The sequence below is a fragment of the Oncorhynchus mykiss genome, chromosome 18, assembly GCF_057628025.1.
Source record: "Oncorhynchus mykiss isolate SJ-2025 chromosome 18, ASM5762802v1, whole genome shotgun sequence".
NCBI lineage: Eukaryota > Metazoa > Chordata > Actinopteri > Salmoniformes > Salmonidae > Oncorhynchus > Oncorhynchus mykiss.
The window spans coordinates 5,709,129-5,727,500 of NC_143039.1; the positions used below are offsets into that span (position 1 = coordinate 5,709,129).

Below are 18,372 nucleotides of genomic sequence, written 5' to 3' on the forward strand. Positions count from 1 at the left end.
TATCTAGAGTCTGGATCACTAAGTTGTTTAGATTCATAACAGTCAATACTATCTAGAGTCTGGATCACTAAGGTGTTTAGATTCATAACAGTCAATACTATCTAGAGTCTGGATCACTAAGGTGTTTAGATTCATAACAGTCAATACTATCTAGAGTCTGGATCACTAAGTTGTTTAGACTCATAACAGTCAATACTATCTAGAGTCTGGACTCTGGACCGCTAAGTTGTTTAGACTCATAACAGTCAATACTATCTAGAGTCTGGACCACTAAGTTGTTTAGACTCATAACAGTCAATACTATCTAGAGTCTGGACTGTTAAGTTGTTTAGACTCATAACAGTCAATACTATCTAGAGTCTGGACTCTGGACCGCTAAGGTGTTTAGACTCATAACAGTCAATACTATCTAGAGTCTGGACTGCTAAGGTGTTTAGACTCATAACAGTCAATACTATCTAGAGTCTGGATCACTAAGTTGTTTAGACTCATAACAGTCAATACTATCTAGAGTCTGGACTGCTAAGTTGTTTAGACTCATAACAGTCAATACTATCTAGAGTCTGGATCACTAAGTTGTTTAGACTCATAACAGTCAATACTATCTAGACTCTGGACCGCTAAGTTGTTTAGACTCATAACAGTCAATACTATCTAGAGTCTGGACTGCTAAGTTGTTTAGACTCATAACAGTCAATACTATCTAGAGTCTGGACCGCTAAGTTGTTTAGACTCATAACAGTCAATACTATCTAGAGTCTGGACTCTGGACTGCTAAGTTGTTTAGACTCATAACAGTCAATACTATCTAGAGTCTGGACCACTAAGTTGTTTAGACTCATAACAGTCAATACTATCTAGAGTCTGGACTCTGGACTGCTAAGTTGTTTAGACTCATAACAGTCAATACTATCTAGACTCTGGATCACTAAGTTGTTTAGACTCATAACAGTCAATACTATCTAGAGTCTGGATCACTAAGTTGTTTAGACTCATAACAGTCAATACTATCTAGAGTCTGGACCGCTAAGTTGTTTAGACTCATAACAGTCAATACTATCTAGACTCTGGACTCTGGATCACTAAGTTGTTTAGACTCATAACAGTCAATACTATCTAGAGTCTGGACTCTGGACCGCTAAGTTGTTTAGACTCATAACAGTCAATACTATCTAGAGTCTGGACTGCTAAGTTGTTTAGACTCATAACAGTCAATACTATCTAGAGTCTGGACCGCTAAGTTGTTTAGACTCATAACAGTCAATACTATCTAGAGTCTGGACTCTGGACCGCTAAGTTGTTTAGACTCATAACAGTCAATACTATCTAGAGTCTAGAGTCTGGACTGCTAAGTTGTTTAGACACATAACAGTCAATACTATCTAGAGTCTAGACTGCTAAGTTGTTTAGACTCATAACAGTCAATACTATCTAGAGTCTGGACCGCTAAGTTGTTTAGACTCATAACAGTCAATACTATCTAGAGTCTAGACTGCTAAGTTGTTTAGACTCATAACAGTCAATACTATCTAGAGTCTAGACTGCTAAGTTGTTTAGACTCATAACAGTCAATACTATCTAGACTCTGGACCGCTAAGTTGTTTAGACTCATAACAGTCAATACTATCTAGAGTCTGGACTGCTAAGTTGTTTAGACTCATAACAGTCAATACTATCTAGAGTCTGGACCGCTAAGTTGTTTAGACTCATAACAGTCAATACTATCTAGAGTCTGGACTCTGGACTGCTAAGTTGTTTAGACTCATAACAGTCAATACTATCTAGAGTCTGGACCACTAAGTTGTTTAGACTCATAACAGTCAATACTATCTAGAGTCTGGACTCTGGACTGCTAAGTTGTTTAGACTCATAACAGTCAATACTATCTAGACTCTGGATCACTAAGTTGTTTAGACTCATAACAGTCAATACTATCTAGAGTCTGGATCACTAAGTTGTTTAGACTCATAACAGTCAATACTATCTAGAGTCTGGACCGCTAAGTTGTTTAGACTCATAACAGTCAATACTATCTAGACTCTGGACTCTGGATCACTAAGTTGTTTAGACTCATAACAGTCAATACTATCTAGAGTCTGGACTCTGGACCGCTAAGTTGTTTAGACTCATAACAGTCAATACTATCTAGAGTCTGGACTGCTAAGTTGTTTAGACTCATAACAGTCAATACTATCTAGAGTCTGGACCGCTAAGTTGTTTAGACTCATAACAGTCAATACTATCTAGAGTCTGGACTCTGGACCGCTAAGTTGTTTAGACTCATAACAGTCAATACTATCTAGAGTCTAGAGTCTGGACTGCTAAGTTGTTTAGACACATAACAGTCAATACTATCTAGAGTCTAGACTGCTAAGTTGTTTAGACTCATAACAGTCAATACTATCTAGAGTCTGGACCGCTAAGTTGTTTAGACTCATAACAGTCAATACTATCTAGAGTCTAGACTGCTAAGTTGTTTAGACTCATAACAGTCAATACTATCTAGAGTCTAGACTGCTAAGTTGTTTAGACTCATAACAGTCAATACTATCTAGAGTCTGGACCGCTAAGTTGTTTAGACTCATAACAGTCAATACTATCTAGAGTCTGGACCGCTAAGTTGTTTAGACTCATAACAGTCAATACTATCTAGACTCTGGACGGTGGATCACTAAGTTGTTTAGACTCATAACAGTCAATACTATCTAGAGTCTGGATCACTAAGTTGTTTAGACTCATAACAGTCAATACTATCTAGAGTCTGGATCACTAAGGTGTTTAGATTCATAACAGTCAATACTATCTAGAGTCTGGATCACTAAGTTGTTTAGACTCATAACAGTTAATACTATCTAGAGTCTGGATCACTAAGGTGTTTAGATTCATAACAGTCAATACTATCTAGAGTCTGGATCACTAAGGTGTTTAGATTCATAACAGTCAATACTATCTAGAGTCTGGATCACTAAGGTGTTTAGATTCATAACAGTCAATACTATCTAGAGTCTGGATCACTAAGGTGTTTAGATTCATAACAGTCAATACTATCTAGAGTCTGGATCACTAAGTTGTTTAGACTCATAACAGTCAATACTATCTAGAGTCTGGACTCTGGACCGCTAAGTTGTTTAGACTCATAACAGTCAATACTATCTAGAGTCTGGACCACTAAGTTGTTTAGACTCATAACAGTCAATACTATCTAGAGTCTGGACTGTTAAGTTGTTTAGACTCATAACAGTCAATACTATCTAGAGTCTGGACTCTGGACCGCTAAGGTGTTTAGACTCATAACAGTCAATACTATCTAGAGTCTGGACTGCTAAGGTGTTTAGACTCATAACAGTCAATACTATCTAGAGTCTGGACTCTGGATCACTAAGTTGTTTAGAAACTCATAACAATCAATACTGTCTAGACTCTGGACTCTGGACCGCTAAGCTGTTTAGGATCATAACGTCAATTAATACCCTGGTAGTTGGTGTTTGGCAGTTGGTGTTTGGTAGTTAGTGTTTGGTAGTTAGTGTTTGGTAGTTGGTGTTTGGCAGTTGGTGTTTGGTAGTTGGTGTTTGGCAGTTGGTGTTTGGTAGTTAGTGTTTGGTAGTTAGTGTTTGGCAGTTGGTGTTTGGCAGTTGGTGTTTGGTAGTTGGTGTTTGGCAGTTGGTGTTTGGTAGTTAGTGTTTGGTAGTTAGTGTTTGGCAGTTGGTGTTTGGCAGTTGGTGTTTGGTAGTTGGTGTTTGGCAGTTGGTGTTTGGTAGTTAGTGTTTGGCAGTTGGTGTTTGGCAGTTGGTGTTTGGTAGTTGGTGTTTGGTAGTTGGTGTTTGGTAGTTGGTGTTTGGTAGTTGGTGTTTGGCAGTTGGTGTTTGGTGTTTGGCAGTTGGTGTTTGGTAGTTGGTGTTTGGTAGTTGGTGTTTGGTAGTTGGTAGTTGGTGTTTGGCATTTGGTGTTTGGTAGTTGGTGTTTGGTAGTTGGTGTTTGATGGTTTGTATTCTTACGTTCTTCATCTTGAATGACTCTTCCTCCAGTCTCTCTACAGCCAGGATGTTCTCTATGGGGATTCTGCAGAGAGCGCCCTCACCTGGAGAAAACAAGGTACTGCATCAGACACCAGAACAAACAGCTATGTGTGTGTGCGCGTGTGCGTGTGTATTGGGTGGTTTTCTCCCATTGCAGCTCAGCTTTGATTCCTGTTCACAAAGTTAATCATTAACACGATGAATCAACAAAAAACACTGACTCTGTCTTTGGCCGTGCTAGAGGCGTCACTACAGACCCAGGGTTCGATCCCGGGCTGTATCACAACCGGCCGTGATCGGGAGTTCCATAGGGCCGTCATTGTAAATAAGAATTTGTTCGTAACTGACTTGATTAGTTAAATAAAGGTTAAATAAAATAGAGGATGTTGTTCCTACTGTGACCATTAGAACCCAAAACCAGATGGCAGCGCAAACCACCGCATTTAACCACGGTGAGGGACTGGAAACATGGACGAGTACAAACAGACAATCAAACAGGCAAAGATATATTATAGGGTCAAAGTGGAGTTGTCAGGGACTCCAGAAAGTCCTGGATTATAGAGGAAAAACGAGCCAAGTCGCGGACACAGACGCCTCACCGCCAGACAAGCTGAACACCTTTATCACACCCTTCGAGGAAAACAACTCACAGCCACCGACGTGGGCCCCCGCTGCTCACGAGGACCGAATCAAATCAAATGTTATTTTTAGGCTCCAGATCTCTGTAGCCGACGTGAGTAGGACATTCAAGCGTGTTAACCCTCGCAATGCTGTCGGCCCGGGCTTCATCCCAAGCCGCGTTTTCAGACCATGTGCAGACCAACTGGCTGGAGTGTTTACCGACATTTTCAACCTCTCCCTATCCCAGTCTGCTGTCCCCACTTGCTTCAAGATGGCCACCATTGTTCCTGTACCCAAGAAAGCTGAACTAAGTGACTATCGCCCTGGAGCACCGACTTCTGTCATCATGAAGCGCTTTGAAAGGCTAGAATCTCCACCACACACGACACGCTTGACCCACTATAATTTTCATACTGCCCCAACGTTGGCTCCCTCTGCTGGGAGTACACAGGCTGGGTACCCCGACGCTGATGGCTCCAAGTAGAGGAAATTAGGGGAGCATGCCAACCAGCCGTGCAGGCCACATAAAGGGAGCACCATGGCACCCCCGCGAGAGACAGACACGGCGCAGAGTCTGAGAAGAAGGACCGAGCCGAACCTCAGTTATTTTGTTGTTATGTTTATTTTGTTTCCAAGTAAAGTCGGGTTTTCTGACTAGAAACTCCCCGTCTCTGTGTTCATCTCTGCAAACTCAACCCAACAGCCCACCGTTTACCACACGGGGGGGGGGGTATTTGGAAATAGCCCCAATACCCATCGGTTTACCACACGGGGGGGGTATTTTGAAATAGCCCCAACACCCCACGGTTTACCACACGGGGGGGTAGTTGGAAATAGCCCCAACACCCATCGGTTTACCACACAGCTGGGGGGGGGGGGGTATTTGGAAATAGCCCCAACACCCCACGGTTTACCACACAGGGGGGGGGGGGGGTATTTGGAAATAGCCCCAACACCCCACTGTTTACCACACAGGGGGGGTATTTGGAAATAGCCCCAACACCCAACGGTTTACCACACAGGGGGGTATTTTTAGACATAGCCCCAACACCCCACGGTTTACCACACGGGGGGGTATTTGGAAATAGGTTACCACACGATGTCAGCGATTGGGTGCAGATATGTAGGCGGAGTCAGGCGCAGGACACAGGTTTGAGCAACACAACAGAGTTTACTCACAAAAGTCAAGACTAGGAAAATACATACACACTAAATCCTACAACAACCAGTAAGACTCCAACAATCACGGACAGGACAGAAATGTATGCCAGAGGGTTAAATAAGGAACATGATATGGGGATTGAAACCAGGTGTGTGTAACACAGACAAAACAAAACTAAACTGAAACATGGATCGTGGTGACTAGAAGGCCGGCGACGTCGATCACCAAACGCCACCCGAACAGGGAGAAGGGCCGACTGAAACATGGATCGGTGGTGACTAGAAGGCCGGCGACGTCGACCACCCGAACAGGGAGAAGGGTCGACTGAAACATGGATCGTGGTGACTAGAAGGCCGGCGACGTCGACCACCCGAACAGGGAGAAGGGTCGACTGAAACATGGATCGTGGTGACTAGAAGGCCGGCGACGTCGACCACCCGAACAGGGAGAAGGGTCGACTGAAACATGGATCGTGGTGACTAGAAGGCCGGCGACGTCGACCACCCGAACAGGGAGAAGGGTCGACTGAAACATGGATCGTGGTGACTAGAAGGCCGGCGACGTCGACCACCCGAACAGGGAGAAGGGTCGACTGAAACATGGATCGTGGTGACTAGAAGGCCGGCGCCGAACAAGGAGAAGGGCCGACTTCGGCGGAAGTCGTGACACACGAGGTATTTGGAAGTAGCCACAGGTTGGTTTTTAAATACTGTCAATACCATTGAAAACTATTTCTTCAAAGTTTTTCAATACATTTTAATATTTTTGCTACCTTTTTTAAGTAAGAACCTGCCGTCAACTTGTGCAAAACACGTTAGGAGATAAAGCGTTGTTAATTTCCCCGGGTCACATTATCTCACATTATGAAGATTATCTCACATTATCTCACATTATGAAGATTATCGCACATTATCTCACATTACCCCACATTATCTCTCATTATGAAGATTATCTCACATTATCTCACATTATGAAGATTATCTCACATTATCTCACATTACCTCACATTATCTCTCATTATGAAGATTATCTCACATTATCTCTCATTATGAAGATTATCTCACATTATGAAGATTATCTCACATTATTTCACATTAGCCACATTATCTACATTATCTCACATTATGAAGATTATCTCACATTATCGCACATTATCGCACATAATGAAGATTATCATAGTCCCTCAAAACATTTGAGCCAGCCACATTATCCCACATTATCTCACGGTATCATACATTATTCCGCATTATCCCACATGATCTCACATGATCTCACATCAATTCACATTATCCCACATTATCTCACATTATCCCACATTAACTCACATTATCTCACATTATGAAGATTATCATAGTTCCTCAAAGCATTTGAGCCAGTCATGTGTTTGTTTGTAAATAGCACAACGAGAGAAATACACAGGATATTACTGCAACACATTCTGCAGAAAATAGCTTCAGTTTCATCAGATGACAACAGAACGCTATGTGGTTGGTAGCCAGTAAATGAGCTGATAATGAAAAACAAGGTATTTTTTGTTTGTTTAGCAAAAAACGATGCATGGTCATCTTATCTTATCTTATTCTAATGTTTACCATAGAAAGAATGTAGTCAGCTACATTGACTGATGTTTTGCTTAAAAGTTCATCTTACACTTTACTGGAGAACAGTAGGCTGACTACACCTGGAAAAGGACTGGAGAACAGTAGGCTGGCTACACCTGGAAAAGGACTGGAGAACAGTAGGCTGGCTACACCTGGAAAAGGACTGGAGAACAGTAGGCTGGCTACACCTGGAAAAGGACTGGAGAACAGTAGGCTGGTTAAACCTGGAAAAGGACTGGAGAACAGTAGGCTGGCTACACCTGGAAAAGGACTGGAGAACAGTAGGCTGGCTACACCTGGAAAATGACTGGAGAACAGTAGACTGGCTACACCTGGAAAAGGACTGGAGAACAGTAGGCTGGCTACACCTGGAAAAGGACTGGAGAACAGTAGGCTGGCTACACCTGGAAAACTACTGGAGAACAATAGGCTGGCTACACCTGGAAAAGGACTGGAGAACAGTAGACTGGCTACACCTGGAAAAGGACTGGAGAACAGTAGGCTGGCTACACCTGGAAAAGGACTGGAGAACAGTAGACTGGCTACACCTGGAAAAGGACTGGAGAACAGTAGGCTGGCTACACCTGGAAAAGGACTGGAGAACAGTAGGCTGGCTACACCTGGAAAAGGACTGGAGAACAGTAGGCTGGCTACACCTGGAAAAGTACTGGAGAAAAGTAGGCTGGCTACACCTGGAAAAGGACTGGAGAACAGTAGACTGGCTACACCTGGAAAAGGACTGGAGAAAAGTAGGCTGGCTACACCTGGAAAACTACTGGAGAAAAGTACCTTCTCAAACCTACTGCACACTGCAATCTCCCACATACTGCACACTGTCATCTCTATCACATAGTGGGTACCATTTAACTACACCTATATAACACATAGTGGATACCATCTAACTACACCTCTATAACACATAGTGGATACCATCTAACTACACCTCTATAACACATAGTGGATACCATCTAACTACACCTCTAAAACACACGGTGGATACCATCTAACTACACCTCTATAACACATAGTGGATACCATCTAACTACACCTCTATAACACATAGCAGATACCATCTAACTACACCTCTATAACACATAGTAGATACCATTTAACTACACCTCTATAACACATAGTAGATACCCTCTAACTACACCTCTATAACACATAGTATATACCATCTAACTACACCTCTATAACACATAGTGGATACCATCTAACTACGCCTCTATAACACATAGTGGATACCATCTAACTACACCTCTATAACACATAGTGGATACCATCTAACTACACCTCTATAACACATAGTGGATACCATCTAACTACACCTCTATAACACACAGTGGATACCATCTAACTACACCTCTATAACACACAGTGGATACCATCTAACTACACCTCTATAACACACAGTGGATACCATCTAACTACACCTCTATAACACATAGTGGATACCATCTAACTATACCTCTATAACACACAGTGGATACCATCTAACTACACCTCTATAACACACAGTGGATACCATCTAACTACACCTCTATAACACACAGTGGATACCATCTAACTACACCTCTATAACACATAGTGGATACCATCTAACTATACCTCTATAACACACAGTGGATACCATCTAACTACACCTCTATAACACATGGTGGATACCATCTAACTACACCTCTATAACACACGGTGGATACCATCTAACTACACCTCTATAACACATAGTGGATACCATCTAACTACACCTCTATAACACATAGTAGATACCATCTAACTACACCTCTATAACACATAGTGGATACCATCTAACTACACCTCTATAACACATGGTAGATACCATCTAACTACACCTCTATAACACATAGTGGATACCATCTAACTACACCTCTATAACACATAGTGGATACCATCTAACTAAACCTCTATAACACACAGTGGATACCATCTAACTACACCTCTATAACACATAATATATACCATCTAACTACACTTCAATAACACATAGTGGATACCATCTAACTACACCTCTATAACACACAGTGGATACCATCTAACTACACCTCTATAACACACAGTGGATACCATCTAACTACACCTCTATAACACATAGTGGATACCATCTAACTATACCTCTATAACACACAGTGGATACCATCTAACTACACCTCTATAACACACAGTGGATACCATCTAACTACACCTCTATAACACACAGTGGATACCATCTAACTACACCTCTATAACACATAGTGGATACCATCTAACTATACCTCTATAACACACAGTGGATACCATCTAACTACACCTCTATAACACATGGTGGATACCATCTAACTACACCTCTATAACACACGGTGGATACCATCTAACTACACCTCTATAACACATAGTGGATACCATCTAACTACACCTCTATAACACATAGTAGATACCATCTAACTACACCTCTATAACACATAGTGGATACCATCTAACTACACCTCTATAACACATGGTAGATACCATCTAACTACACCTCTATAACACATAGTGGATACCATCTAACTACACCTCTATAACACATAGTGGATACCATCTAACTAAACCTCTATAACACACAGTGGATACCATCTAACTACACCTCTATAACACATAATATATACCATCTAACTACACTTCAATAACACATAGTGGATACCATCTAACTACACCTCTATAACACATAGTGGATACCATCTAACTACGCCTCTATAACACATAGTGGATACCATCTAACTACACCTCTATAACACATAGTGGATACCATCTAACTACACCTCTATAACACATAGTGGATACCATCTAACTACACCTCTATAACACACAGTGGATACCATCTAACTACACCTCTATAACACACAGTGGATACCATCTAACTACACCTCTATAACACACAGTGGATACCATCTAACTACACCTCTATAACACATAGTGGATACCATCTAACTATACCTCTACAACACACAGTGGATACCATCTAACTACACCTCTATAACACACAGTGGATACCATCTAACTACACCTCTATAACACACAGTGGATACCATCTAACTACACCTCTATAACACATAGTGGATACCATCTAACTATACCTCTATAACACACAGTGGATACCATCTAACTACACCTCTATAACACATGGTGGATACCATCTAACTACACCTCTATAACACACGGTGGATACCATCTAACTACACCTCTATAACACATAGTGGATACCATCTAACTACACCTCTATAACACATAGTAGATACCATCTAACTACACCTCTATAACACATAGTGGATACCATCTAACTACACCTCTATAACACATGGTAGATACCATCTAACTACACCTCTATAACACATAGTGGATACCATCTAACTACACCTCTATAACACATAGTGGATACCATCTAACTAAACCTCTATAACACACAGTGGATACCATCTAACTACACCTCTATAACACATAATATATACCATCTAACTACACTTCAATAACACATAGTGGATACCATCTAACTACACTTCAATAACACATAGTGGATACCATCTAACTACACCTCTATAACACACGGTGGATACCATCTAACGAGATCTTGAGCACACAGACAGACCAGACGTAGAACCAGGCCTGACAACCCGTAGAAGAGCCCCCACAAACCTCCAGCAGTTACCTTTGGTTTTGTGGTAGGTAAACTCATGGTTAGTGAGGCGAAACCACCTCTTCTTGAAGTTCTTCATCCCAAAACGGTTCCTCCCCTGGGCTCGCTTGATCATGAACCTGGAGAGAAGAAGAAATGAGTGATTGACTGAAGGAGGAAGAGATCGCCAGGAGAGATAATCAGACTGAGAGGTCTTCAGAGAAACACACGAGGTGAAGCACAGGCAGTAGTGAGTCTGGGGCCTGATCCAATACTACAGTAGAGATACCAGGTTATATAGGTTCAGTAGTGAGTCTGGGGCCTGATCCAATACCACTGTAGAGATACCAGGTTATATAGGTTCAGTAGTGAGTCTGGGGCCTGATCCAATACCACTGTAGAGATACCAGGTTATATAGGTTCAGTAGTGAGTCTGGGGCCTGATCCAATACTACTGTAGAGATACCAGGTTATATAGGTTCAGTAGTGAGTCTGGGGCCTGATCCAATACCACTGTAGAGATACCAGGTTATATAGGTTCAGTAGTGAGTCTGGGGCCTGATCCAATACTACTGTAGAGATACCAGGTTATATAGGTTCAGTAGTGGGTCTGGGGCAGATTGTTGATTAGTTCTCTCCCTCTTACCCCAAACCCCCCCCTGTGTTCTCTCTCTCTTACCCCTAACCCCCTCAGTGTTACCCCCTGTGTTCTCTCTCTCTTACCCCTAACCCCCTCAGTGTTACCCCCTGTGTTCTCTCTCTTACCCCTAACCCCCTCAGTGTTACCACCTGTGTTCTATCTCTCTTACCCCTAACCCCCTCAGTGTTACCCCCTGTGTTCTCTCTCTCTTACCCCTAACCCCCTCAGTGTTACCCCCTGTGTTCTCTCTCTTACCCCTAACCCCCTCAGTGTTCTCCCCTGTGTTCTCTCTCTTACCCCTAATCCCCTCAGTGTTACCCCTTGTGTTCTCTCTCTCTTACCGCTAACACCCTCAGTGTTAACCCCTGTGTTCTCTCTCTCTTACCCCTAACCCCCTGTGTTCTCTCTCTCTTACCCCTAACCCCCTCAGTGTTACCCCCTGTGTTCTCTCTCTCTTACCCCTAACCCCCTCAGTGTTACCCCCTGTGTTCTCTCTCTCTTACCCCTAACCCCCTCAGTGTTACCCCCTGTGTTCTCTCTCTCTTACCCCTAATCCCCTCAGTGTTACCCCCTGTGTTCTCTCTCTTACCCCTAACCCCCTCAGTGTTACCCCCTGTGTTCTCTCTCTCTTACCCCTAACCCCCTCAGTGTTACCCCCTGTGTTCTCTCTCTCTTACCCCTAACCCCCTCAGTGTTACCCCCTGTGTTCTCTCTCTCTTACCCCTAACCCCCTCAGTGTTACCCCCTGTGTTCTCTCTCTCTTACCCCTAACCCCCTCAGTGTTCTCCCCTGTGTTCTCTCTCTTACCCCTAACCCCCTCAGTGTTACCCCCTGTGTTCTCTCTCTCTTACCCCTAACCCCCTCAGTGTTACCCCCTGTGTTCTCTCTCTCTTACCCCTAACCCCCTCAGCGTTACCCCCTGTGTTCTCTCTCTCTTACCCCTAACCCCCTCAGTGTTCTCCCCTGTGTTCTCTCTCTTAACCCTAACCCCCTCAGTGTTACCCCCTGTGTTCTCTCTCTCTTACCCCTAACCCCCTCAGTGTTACCCCCTGTGTTCTCTCTCTCTTACCCCTAACCCCCCCAGTGTTACCCCCTGTGTTCTCTCTCTTACCCCTCTTTCAGCATGATGGGAGTCTCGATACTCTTCTGGTTCCATCTCCCTGACGACGAGATTAGGTCCAGGAACTACAGACAGACAGACGGCACATCTCAAATTTACATTTTTACATTTTAGTCATTTTAATAGACTCTCTTATCCAGAGCGACTTACAATAGCAATTAGCGTTTACGTGCCTTGCTCAAGGGCACATCGGCAGATTTTTCACCTAGTCATCTCGGGGATTCGAACCAGTGACCTTTCAGGCTACTGGCCCAACGCTCTGAAATCGCTTATGCTACCTATGCCAAATCACACCCTTTTCACTATGTAGTGCACTACTTCTGACCAGAGCCTAGGCAACATCACCTCCGCCACGCAGACTCTCAACACGGGGGCCCCCCAGGGGTGTGTGCTTAGCCCCTTCCTGTAACCCCTGTTTACCCACAACTGTGTGGCCATGCACGACTCCAACTCCATCATCAAATATGCTGGACGACACGACGGTGGTAGGGCCTGATCACCGACAGCGATGAGACAGCCTATAGGGAGGAGGTCAGAGACCTGGTGGTAGGGCCTGATCACCGACAACGATGAGACAGCCTATAGAGAGGAGGTCAGAGACCTGGTGGTAGGGCCTGATCACCGAAAACGACGAGACAGCCTATAGGGAGGAGGGAGGAGACCTGGTGGTAGGGCCTGATCACCGACAACGATGAGACGGCCTATAGGGAGGAGGTCAGAGACCTGGTGGTAGGGCCTGATCACCGACAGGGAGGAGACAGCCTATAGGGAGGAGGGAGGAGACCTGGTGGTAGGGCCTGATCACCGACAGCGATGAGACGGCCTATAGGGAGGAGGTCAGAGACCTGGTGGTAGGGCCTGATCACCGACAGCGATGAGACAGCCTATAGGGAGGAGGTCAGAGACCTGGTGGTAGGCCTGATCACCGACAACGATGAGACAACCTATAGGGAGGAGGTCAGAGACCTGGTGGTAGGGCCTGATCACCGACAACGATGAGACAGCCTATAGGGAGGAGGTCAGAGACCTGGTGGTAGGCCTGATCACCAACAACGATGAGACAGCCTATAGGGAGGAGGGAGGAGACCTGGTGGTAGGCCTGATCACCGACAACGATGAGACAGCCTATAGGGAGGAGGGAGGAGACCTGGTGGTAGGCCTGATCACCGACAACGATGAGACAGCCTATAGGGAGGAGGTCAGAGACCTGGTGGTAGGGCCGGATCACCGACAACGATGAGACAGCCTATAGGGAGGAGGGAGGAGACCTGGTGGTAGGGCCGGATCACCGACAACGATGAGACAGCCTATAGGGAGGAGGGAGGAGGTCAGAGACCTGGTGGTAGGCCTGATCACCGACAACGATGAGACAGCCTATAGGGAGGAGGTCAGAGACCTGGTGGTAGGGCCTGATCACCGACAGCGATGAGACAGCCTATAGGGAGGAGACAGCCTATAGGGAGGAGGGAGGAGACCTGGTGGTAGGGCCTGATCACCGACAGCGATGAGACAGCCTATAGGGAGGAGGTCAGAGACCTGGTGGTAGGCCTGATCACCGACAACAATGAGACAGCCTATAGGGAGGAGGTCAGAGACCTGGTGGTAGGGCCTGATCACCGACAGGGAGGAGGTCAGAGACCTGGTGGTAGGCCTGATCACCGACAACGATGAGACAGCCTATAGGGAGGAGGTCAGAGACCTGGTAGTAGGGCCTGATCACCGACAGCGATGAGACAGCCTATAGGGAGGAGACAGCCTATAGGGAGGAGGGAGGAGACCTGGTGGTAGGGCCTGATCACCGACAACGATGAAACAGCCTATAGGGAGGAGGTCAGAGACCTGGTGGTAGGGCCTGATCACAGACAACAATGAGACAGCCTATAGGGAGGAGGGAGGAGACCTGGTGGTAGGGCCTGATCACCGACAACGATGAGACAGCCTATAGGGGGGAGGGAGGAGGTCAGAGACCTGGTGGTAGGGCCTGATCACCGACAGCGATGAGACAGCCTATAGGGAGGAGGTCAGAGACCTGGTGGTAGGGCCTGATCACCGACAGGGAGGAGACAGCCTATAGGGAGGAGGTCAGAGACCTGGTGGTAGGGCCTGATCACCGACAGGGAGGAGACAGCCTATAGGGAGGAGGTCAGAGACCTGGTGGTAGGGCCTGATCACCGACAGGGAGGAGACAGCCTATAGGGAGGAGGGAGGAGACCTGGTGGTAGGGCCTGATCACCGACAACGATGAGACGGCCTATAGGGAGGAGGTCAGAGACCTGGTGGTAGGGCCTGATCACCGACAGGGAGGAGACAGCCTATAGGGAGGAGGGAGGAGACCTGGTGGTAGGCCTGATCACCGACAACGATGAGACGGCCTATAGGGAGGAGGGAGGAGACCTGGTGGTAGGGCCGGATCACCGACAACGATGAGACAGCCTATAGGGAGGAGGGAGGAGGTCAGAGACCTGGTGGTAGGGCCTGATCACCGACAACGATGAGACAGCCTATAGGGAGGAGGTCAGAGACCTGGTGGTAGGGCCGGATCACCGACAGCGATGAGACAGCCTATAGGGAGGAGGGAGGAGACCTGGTGGTAGGCCTGATCACTGACAACGATGAGACAGCCTATAGGGAGGAGGGAGGAGACCTGGTGGTAGGGCCTGATCACCGACAGCGATGAGACAGCCTATAGGGAGGAGGTCAGAGACCTGGTGGTAGGGCCGGATCACCGACAGCGATGAGACAGCCTATAGGGAGGAGGGAGGAGACCTGGTGGTAGGGCCTGATCACCGACAGGGAGGAGACAGCCTATAGGGAGGAGGGAGGAGATCAGAGACCTGGTGGTAGGCCGGATCACCGACAGCGATGAGACAGCCTATAGGGAGGAGGGAGGAGATCAGAGACCTGGTGGTAGGCCGGATCACCGACAACGATGAGACAGCCTATAGGGAGGAGGGAGGAGATCAGAGACCTGGTGGTAGGCCGGATCACCGACAACGATGAGACAGCCTATAGGGAGGAGGGAGGAGATCAGAGACCTGGTGGTAGGGCCTGATCACCGACAGCGATGAGACAGCCCATAGGGTGGAGGGAGGAGACCTGGTGGTAGGCCTGATCACAGACAACGATGAGACAGCCTATAGGGAGGAGGTCAGAGACCTGGTGGTAGGCCTGATCACAGACAACAATGAGACAGCCTATAGGGAGGAGGGAGGAGGTCAGAGACCCTGACAGTATGGTGCCAGGACAATAACCTCTCTCTTCAGGAACTTTTACAACTTTTACAGCTGCACCACTGGTTGTATCACCGTCTGGTATGGTAACTGCACCGCTCTCGACCGGAAGGCCCTACAGAGTGATGAGCTGGGGGTTGCACTGGGGGGTGAGCTGGGTGGTGAGCTGGGGGATGAGCTGGGGGGTGAGCTGGGGGGTGCGCTGGGGGGTGCGCTGGGGGGTGAGCTGTGGGGTGAGCTGGGGGGTGCGCTGGGGGGTGCGCTGGGGGGTGAGCTGGGGGGTGCGCTGGGGGGTGCGCTGGGGGTTGCGCTGGGGGTGAGCTGGGTGGTGAGCTGGGGGATGAGCTGGGGGGTGAGCTGGGGGGTGCGCTGGGGGGTGAGCTGGGGGGTGAGCTGGGGGTGAGCGGGGGGATGAGCTGGGGGTGAGCTGGGGGGTGAGCTGGGGGGTGAGCTGGGGGGTGAGCTGGGGGATGAGCTGGGGGTGAGCTGGGGGGTGAGCTGTGGGGTGAGCTGGGGATGAGCTGGGGGGTGAGCTGGGGGGTGAGCTGGGGGTGAGCTGGGGGATGAGTTCCCAGACATCCAGGACGTACAGCCAGTGTCTGAAAAATCGCCAAAGCCTCCAGCCACCCGAGACAAGGACTGTTCTCCCTGCTCCTGTCCTGCAGGCGGTACCGGTGCATCAAGGTTCAGACAAACAGACTCCTAAACCGCTTCTATCCCCTGGCCATAAGACAAGGACTGTTCTCCCTGCTCCTGTCCTGCAGGCGGTACCGGTGCATCAAGGTTCAGACAAACAGACTCCTAAACCGCTTCTATCCCCTGGCCATAAGACAAGGACTGTTCTCCCTGCTCCTGTCCTGCAGGCGGTACCGGTGCATCAAGGTTCAGACAAACAGACTCCTAAACCGCTTCTATCTCCTGGCCATAAGACAATGACTGTTCTCCACGCTCCTGTCCTGCAGGCGGTACCGGTGCATCAAGGTTCAGACAAACAGACTCCTAAACCGCTTATATCCCCTGACCATAAGACAAGGACTGTTCTCCCTGCTCCTGTCCTGCAGGCGGTACCGGTGCATCAAGGTTCAGACAAACAGACTCCTAAACCGCTTCTATCCCCTGGCCATAAGTCTGTTAAATCGCTATCAACTTCCTCTCTCCTTCTCCCAAAGACTATCCACACTATAGGCTGTCTCATCACTGGGGGATGGTCAGTACCAGAACCTTAGAGCTCTCATTCTGATCACTGGGGGATGGTCAGTACCAGAACCTTAGAGCTCTCATTCTGATCACTGGGGGCTGGACAGTAACAGGACTATAGAGCTCCCAGCCACAGAGCAAAGACTCTCATTCTCCCAGCCACAGAGCAGAGACTCTCATTCTCCCAGCCACAGAGCAGAGCAGAGACTCACGTTCTTCACAGCGTCGCCATACTTCTGCTCGTTGAAGTAATCGTAGAAGGCCGCCATGTAAGTCTCTTTAAAACTAGCTGATTTGGACTTGGCCAGGCTACCCAGGGTCTGGATGGTCTTAGAGATGAGGGTGAGGGTCCGAGACGTGGCGGGGTCCTGAGGAGGAGACGGACTAAGGTTAGAACAATACCGACCCACAACGTACTAACACACAACATACTAACATACTGTTAACCACAACATACTAACACACTGTTAACCACAACATACTAACACACTGTTAACCACAACATACTAACACACTGTTAACCACAACATACTAACACACTGTTAACCACAACATACTAACACACTGTTACCCACAACATACTAACACACTGTTAACCACAATATACTAACACACTGTTAACCACAACATACTAACACACTGTTAACCACAACATACTAACACACTGTTAACCACAACATGCTAACACACTGTTAACAACAATGTACTAACACACTGTTAACCACAACATACTAACACACTGTTAACCACAACATACTAACACACTGTGACCCACAACATACTAACACACTACCGACACACAACATACTAACACACTGTTAACCACAACATACTAACACACTGTTAACCACAACATACTAACACACTGTGACCCACAACATACTAACACACTGTTAACCACAACATACTAACACACTGTGACCCACAACATACTAACACACTGTTAACCACAACATACTAACACACTGTGACCCACAACCTACTAACACACTGTGAACCACAACCTACTAACACACTGTGACCCACAACATACTAACACACTGTTAACCACAACATACTAACACACTGTGACCCACAACATACTAACACACTGTTAACCACAACATACTAACACACTGTTAACCACAACATACTAA

The 18,372-nt window shown here is 46.6% G+C and overlaps 1 pseudogene across 1 annotated transcript in view; it reads right to left on the reverse strand.

Moving 5' to 3' along the window:
• The window catches only part of LOC149975360 (ras GTPase-activating protein 3-like), a 131,228-nt pseudogene that overhangs the window by 14,396 nt on the left and 98,460 nt on the right, over positions 1-18,372 (reverse strand). Inside the window, exons 16-19 of the transcript XR_016488226.1 lie at positions 17,449-17,604; positions 12,801-12,874; positions 11,083-11,189; positions 3,996-4,078 (exon numbers count right to left, since the gene is read on the reverse strand). The product of XR_016488226.1 is annotated as a ras GTPase-activating protein 3-like (transcript). The remainder of the gene's footprint in view (positions 1-3,995; positions 4,079-11,082; positions 11,190-12,800; positions 12,875-17,448; positions 17,605-18,372) is intronic.